An 8,045-nucleotide genomic window follows, 5' to 3' on the forward strand; every position below is an offset into this window, starting at 1 on the left:
CTTGGAGTCGGCTTTAGCCGGATTCGAGTGAAATAAAAGTTGCTGTGGATGGACGTGGGCATGCATTAAATGAGGGAACTGAAAAGTCCCTTTAGATTTTATGTGGCTGACGTCACCACACATTCTTTTTGACTGCCATAACTCTGTTTTTCTTAGCAGATTAGGGGCTATTCGAGGTGGGTGGGCTGCGCCTCGATCTCTGAGATGCTACTTCGTATTTTGATAATTAATTTGGGCCGTTGTCCAGAGCTGGATCTGACGGTTCAGATTCCGGCAGTTGTAAAGTGAGTTGCCTATATATAGAAATAGAGCCATGGAGGTGGCGATATTAGTCTTTTGAAATTCTTTTTAGAGAACTCCAGAGCTTTTCTATCCATCTCTCTTCGGCGATCATTTCTTCATTCTACGATGGCATCAGAACCTGTAGACCGATGAGCTCTTCTGGTGGGGATCCATTCCAAGGTGACTCTGGCACAGAAGAGGACGTTCCATAGGAGGTTTGATATCCCCCAAGAGTATGAGCTGATGGCCCCGACGAGGTCGGAGGCCATTTATGATAATGGGCCAGACCGGGATCCACTCTACCTGAGCTATCTGGAGTGTGGCCTACGGCTGCTCATGCACCCTTTCCTCTAGCAAGTTTTCACGGTGCTAGGGGTATCACTATCTCAAATGAAGCAGAACACTATTGCAATCTTAGTGGGGTTCGTAGTGATCTGCCATTGGTTGGCGATAAAGCCATCATTGCGGGACTTGGACCGGTTGTTGACTATGAAGGTGATCCAGACCGAACCTCACTTCCACTTTCAAATGGTGGGGAAGTTCAGGCTCATCACTGACCTTCCTGACTCGCACAAGGACTGGAAGGAGAAATTTGTATAGGTCGTGGGGGACGACCTGGAGTTGGGGTACTCGAACTGGCCTGAAATAAGGAGGGAGTCATTCATGGAGGGTGACTTGCTCAACGCCGATATGGATGTGCTTAACCAAATCAAGGCATATGTTGGCTCTCGTTAAGTCGACCATCTGCTTGACAACTCGGTCTTGTGGGTTGTTAATGTGTCAGTCGTTCCTCCTTCTGCCAAGGACGAGGAGAGGGCTTTAGTCCTTATCTTAGGGATAGTGAAAGTAGCGATGGTGCCGACTGCTCCTCTGGCTGATCTCCAGGAAGGGCTGTCTGCTAGGCCTGTGAAGCGTCTCCGCTAGAACTTTCCTCCAATAGAGGCTGAGATGGCTGAAGAGGAGCTTACTGCTACCCTCATCCATAGAAGGAGGAGGCCCCGAAGGGATGAACAAAAGCCTCGGGTGATGGTCGAGGTGCTCAAGACCGTCGTCATTCATCTAGACGAGTCGGCCCCAAAAGAACCAGCCGAGGCTCCTCAAGAAGAGGGAGCCGAGGCTAGAGCTCCTGCTGATGTGGGAGGATCGTCCGTCTACCACAGCGAGTCGACTTGTCGTGGGAAGGAGCTGGTCAAGGAGGAGACGTCGCCTCCCGTAGGGCTGGAATATCACTTTCTTCACCGCGTCACCGAGATCAGAGAAGAAGAATGGGAGAGGATGAGGCAATACATCATCAAGACTTCGAAAGAAGGCCCTCGATATGTGTGGGAGCCTAACCCAGAGCATCACCATGAGCATGCTCACTATCTTGACGTCAGGGGGATGGTCCTTGGTTCTCGCACGACTCAGTCGAGGTCGGTCGAGTAGTTCTGGCTGTTAGGTCTCATGTTTATAAGCCCACTATCTAATCTATTCTGATGATTAACAAAAAAATTCCTAACAGTATTTGTCGAGTGTTTATATTTGATTATTAGGTATCCTACACAAAGATCCTACGTTATAGGTTGGATAGACTCGTGTCTACGTAATCATATCCATTGGAGGATGGAAGGAATATTGGAATGAAGCTTTGCATTTCAAGTCAAGTACAAGTTCAAGCTTCATCCGCAACCAAGACGAGCATATCGAAGATCTCTTAGCTTGGATATATTATTTCTTAGATCTTATACTTTGTGTGTTTATGCTTTAATCTTAAATATTACACACATACACGTTTTCGATTTATCTCTTTCAAGTTAAATCAAATAAATATGAAACAAATAGTTACATTTACAAATATACATGCTAGTTTCATATTTATCATCTTTATTTAGAAAATAATATATATATGGATTAAAGACTTGTTTACACTATTTTATGTCTTTTCTCAAGTTTATTAATTTATTAAAAAGTGGTTCAAAACTTGTTTGTATTGATTTCATCAAAATCAAGTTTTGACGATTTCGTATTGTTTAACTGTTTTCAAAATAAATGAGTTTTCACAAAAAAGAAATAAAATTTGAGAAATTCTTTATCTAACATGTTCAATTACTTGTTTATAAACATTTTCCAATTTTTTTATCATTTTTGGAGTTGATTTACAATGTTAAATTGATTTTACAAACTCAAGTGTTTTAGCAATTTTCAGAATCTAGAATATCTATTTTAAAACAGTGAGTTCTCACAAATAGGAAGTGATATTTTATAAATTCTTTCTCCAACATGTTTATCTACGTGTAGAAACTTTCCTCAAATTTCATGATTTTTGGAGTTGATTTTCTATTTTTAATTGATTTTATAAAATCAGATACGTAAAATTTCAGAATTTCGTGCATGTGATCAGTTATTTAGATTTTACAAAATCAGATATGCAAACTTTCCTCAACACTTAGATTTTGTTATGGAAGTTTAGAACAAGTTAGATTTTGTTATGGAAGTTTAGAACAAATTTTACAAGTTTTTGAGAGTTTGTTTAAGAAGGTTAAGTGTGTTTTGGTTTATGCTAAAGTAGTTTACAAGAAAAGGAGATCAAATTCATTTTGGGTATTCAACTTCAATTCTCTATCTCTCTTGATCTTAGAGAAGTTCTCTTAAACTCTTGATATGAGTCGTCGTGCGAGCACCTTTAATCGCGGAATTATCAAAGGTGGGTTGAGAAGAGGATGGCAGAAACACAAGAATAATTTAATATGTGGCGAAGAAAAATACCCTCTCTAGATTATGATATGAAAAGATTACAATCTCTCTCTCACAATCTCACTAGAATCGAGAACAAACTCTTAATTCTCTCTAAACCCTAATCTCTCTTGATTAAAACCTTTCTTTGATTACATCTAATTGGTTAGAAACCTTAAACAATCCCTTATATAGGTGTAACAACGTGGATGACAAAGTGGTAAATAACCAAACCTAAACCCCACTGGAATTCGTGCAAACAGAAACCCAAACGAACCAGAAAACCATTGATGAGTCGACTCATGTGCATATATGAGTCGACTCATGACACATGGGTCGACTCATGACAGTCATGAGTCGACCGGTCAGAAACTTCTGACAAAACTACTGGGCTTCATGAGTCGACTCATGACAGTCATGAGTCGACTGGTCAGAAACTTCTGACAAACGACTGGGCTTTGTGAGTCAACTCATGACAGGCATGAGTCGACTCATGTGCATGTATGAGTCGACTCACGAGCTAAAAACTGGACGCTTCGATTCTTCGATTCGCTATCTCGTTCCAAGCTTCGACCTGCATTTCACTATATTGTTTTACGCCTCTATTCTCAAGTTACCATGATAATCATCTATCCTCAAGCTCCCATGAGAATCACTAAGTTCCGAAGAGAAGATACACATGTATCATGAGTCCCCCCTTTAGGAACTTGAAGTCTCATTCAAGTTAGAACTTCAGCTGACGAAACTCGCGAGCTCCTCCATCCTTTTTGTACCACTTGTCCTTGCTAGGAACCTAATATCGACGTACAAATGGAAAAGACTCCTTCATTCCTCACCTCATCGTAGTCGTCTTCTGCTCCAACACACATCTCCTTTTCGATGGCTCGTCATAAAGTCCAATGTACAGTGAGACAAACTTCTTGCTTGCATTCACTAGCCTCTTCACTCGTGTCACCATCGCCAAGTTTGCCTCGCTCGGAAGAGACGCCGAACGAAATATAAATTTTTCACCATCCTTGGTGAATGTGTACTTCTGAGCCCGCCTTTCGTAGATCATGTATATATCCTATAAGTACGGATTGCCCAATATAATCTGACAAATATCCAATGGAACGACATCGCACGTGACCTCGTCAATATATGACTCGTGGAGGGCAAATCTGACAGTGCATTGATCAACTATACTTAGTCCCGTCTCTTTCTGAATCCACCCCAATGGATAGGGTTTTGGATGCTTGACTGTCTTCAGACCCAGCTTCTAAACTAAGACCGCGGATATCAAATTTATTTCGCTACCTAGATCAACAATGGAATCAACCAAACTGGTCTTCACTTGCAACTTCAGTACAAAAAGGTGCTCTCGGGGGTCTTCGTCCTTTTTCGCGGCCTGTTTTCCTACCATAAGATTGAGATTACTATTGGGCTCTGTCATCCTAGGAACTTCCTTCGAACCATGTGCCATCACGTATGCCTTTTTTTCCTCTTTCTTCTTCAACCCCTTTGGCTTCAGATGAGGATACTTCTCTCAGCATCGATCAACGATATGTCTTATCTTCTTATAGTGACTACAAATCAGTTCTGCTCTCCCTGGATCACCCTTCTTCTCCTCCCTATGTTTGGAACTACTAGACTCACCTTCCGTCTGTTTTGCATCTCCTTTTGCCTTGTTGCTCTTCTTTTGCTTGCCCTCGATGGCAATAGCTTTCACGCTTGCCTCTGCAATAGACTCAACCATGAATAGCTTCATCTCCTTCCGGATGTATTCATTCAGACCCGTCATGTACTTCATGAAGATGGAGTATTCATCCGTTGTGACGTGTAGAACAATTGTCTGCTGCTAAACTCCGTCGTGTACTCTTGAACGGTCTGATTGAATCTTTAGCGCAAGCCGTACCACTTGTACTAACGCTCCTCAAGAAACCCTACTAGATAGAACTGCTTTCTCAGTAGCTCCTTAAACTTGTTCCACGACACCATCTTCTTCTCCTGCTTGTAGTAGGATTTCCACCACGTTAATGCATGTCCTAAAAGCTTCAAAGTCGTGAACATAATCTTCTCCTTGGATGAATATCCATAGAGAGTGAAATACATCTTCATACGCTTGATCCAATCATCAATCTTCTCCATATTAACACTCCCATCATAAATAGTAATCTCTACCTTGAAATCAATTTTCAAATTCTGGTAGTAATCCTTACCCCCTTAATGTGGAGCAGTCTTAACAATCTCGGCCTCCTCATTAGAACTAGTTTTCTCGCCCTCTCCATCGAATTCTTCGAGCTTCTTCTTACCCTTCGAAGAAGATTCCTCCTTTTTGTCCTTTCCATTGATGAGACTTATGAGCTGATTGAGTGTAGAATCGATCGTCTCGATCTGCTTCTCCATTGCATCAAGTCTTGTTGAATTATCCCCTTCAGTCATCTTCTCCTTCCTTAATTTCTGGACTCCTTCCAATAAAATAAGGATCTCGCCTACTTCTTGTATTGTAATCGAGTCAGGACCATACACAGGATGCTCCCTTCACAGGATCTGATCACTCTGATACCAACTTGATACGAGTCGCCGTGCGAGCACCTTTGATCGCGAAATTATTAAATGTAGGTTGAGAAGATGATGGTAGAAACACAAGAATAATTCAGTATGTGGAGAAGGAAAACACCCTCTCTAGATTATGATATGAAAAGATTACAATCTCTATTTCACAATCTCACTAGAATCGAGAATAAACTCTTAATTCTCTCTAAACCCTAATCTCTCTTGATTAGAACATCTCTTTGATTACATCTGATTGATTAGAAACCCTAAACAATCCTTTATATAGGTGTAACAACATGGATGGGAAAGTGGTAAATAACCAAACCCAAACCCCACAGGAATTCGTACAAAACAGAAACCCAAATGAACCAGGAAACCATCGATGAGTCGACTCATGTGCATATATGAGTCGACTCATGACACATGTGTCGACTCATGACAGTCATGAGTCGACCGGTCAGAAACTTCTGACAAAATTGCTAGGCTTTGTGAGTCGACTCATGACAGTCATGAGTCGACTGGTCAGAAACTTCTGAAAAATGACTGGGCTTCGTGAGTCGACTCATGACAGGCATGAGTTGACTCAACCTGATGAGTCGATTCATGTGCATGTATGAGTCGACTCACGAGCTAAAAACTGAATGCTTCGATTCTTCGATTTGTCGTCTCGTTTCACGCTTCGACATGCGTTCTACTGTATTGTTTTACACCTCTATTCTCAAGTTACCATGAGAATCATCTATCCTCAAGCTCCTATAAGGATCACTAAGTTCCAAAAAGAAGATACACCCGTATCAACTCTTTTCTTCTAGCTAATATTATTTTGATTCTCATTTCATAAGCTAGAATTATTTGAGTTTATTTTACTTATTGTTTTTCACACACAACCTATTGTGCTTGAGTATTTTCACACATCGAATATTCGACGTGTGGGTGTGATTGAGTGAGCTTATATTTCATTCTCATTTGTATTGGAGAACAAACTATTTTATTTGCACTTAATTGTTGAGATCACATTGTAATACACAAGAACACTGAGAGGAGTGGTTGTGAGAGACGAGGTCAATTCCGAGAGGAGTGATGTTGATAGTAAAGCCTAGAGAGAGGTAGTAATTGCAAGCACTTGAGGAAGTTGACACGCGCTAGGCCAATACTTAGAGGGTGTATTGTGTAGTTACAATTGTGTGAGTTGTAAAAGTTTTTGGTGAACTTAGAAAACCGAGTGTGTAGTTACTTTAGAGATAGTGAAGGTTCTCCTCGAGAGTGGGGAGCAGAGACGTAGGTCGGGAGTGACCGAACTCTATGATCACATAGTTTGTTTGCGATTGTCATTTGCACATTATCTCATTTGTATCTTGTGTGTTCATGTTTATTTCTCCCTTTGTTTAAATTACATATTCTTGCTCATAACTTGTTGAATATCTCACTTGCAATAATAAACTAGTTAATAAGTTTTAAATTAGAATTAATATCGGATTAGATTAGCAAATACTTTATTCACCCTCCCTCTAGGGGAATTTTATTTGGTAACAGAGCTTGGTGCTCTTTGATTTGTAGCTTAATCACCTAGAGTCAAAGATCCTCACTTTGATTTATTGCTAATCTAGTTTTGAGATATTATTTTATCTTGCTTGCATCATAATTATGGACATACATGGTGCACTAGTTTAGGCTATGCCATTAATATTACTCAAAGAATTAATAATTTCACCTATGCTCAATGGTGTGCTAAATTTAAACTTTTTGTTAGATCTAAACATTTTGATTTATGGAAAGTTATTGATTATGCTTATGTTGTACCCACTTTAAAGAAATCCAAGTGGAGCAATGATGATAAAAGAATATTTACCATGAATAAGCTATTATTAGAATTTTTGCTAGAGGTCTTTGATTCATCTATATCTAACAAGTTTGGTAATTTTGATAGTGCTTACAAATTATGGATATTTATAGAAGCACATCACGATAACTTAGAGGAGATCCAACGTGCTTTGATGAACTCTACTTCAAGTGAGATTGGAGCATAATTATTATGCACACGGCCACTAGGCGATAGCCCTAGAGAGATATGCGATTCGGATTCTGAAAATAAATTATCTATTAGTGAACTCGCATGTGCATATGATAGATTAATACATGCCTATAAAAAGTTGTATCATGATTTTATTGATTTAAAAAGTGAGCCTGTAAATTTGAAATCCGATCATGAAACACTGGCATCTAAGTTTGATATCATTGCGAATGAAAATGTTAATCTTAAAGAAAGCAATGAAAAATTAAAAATGAATATTGCTAGTTTATTTCATGAGAAAAATAATGACATATTATAGGTAGAAAATATTATAAATGAATTTAATTCTTTTAAAAATAATCATATATGTTTTACTTCTACTAACAATGCATTTGTGCAAAATAATGAATTGAATCATGTTAAAAATCACATATCATCTTTGGATTCAACTTTAAAAACATGCATTGCTAATAATGATATGTTTATGGACTTGTGTGCAAAGTCT

Source organism: Asparagus officinalis, chromosome 5 (assembly GCF_001876935.1).
Source record: "Asparagus officinalis chromosome 5, Aspof.V1, whole genome shotgun sequence".
In the NCBI taxonomy this organism is placed as follows: domain Eukaryota; kingdom Viridiplantae; phylum Streptophyta; class Magnoliopsida; order Asparagales; family Asparagaceae; genus Asparagus; species Asparagus officinalis.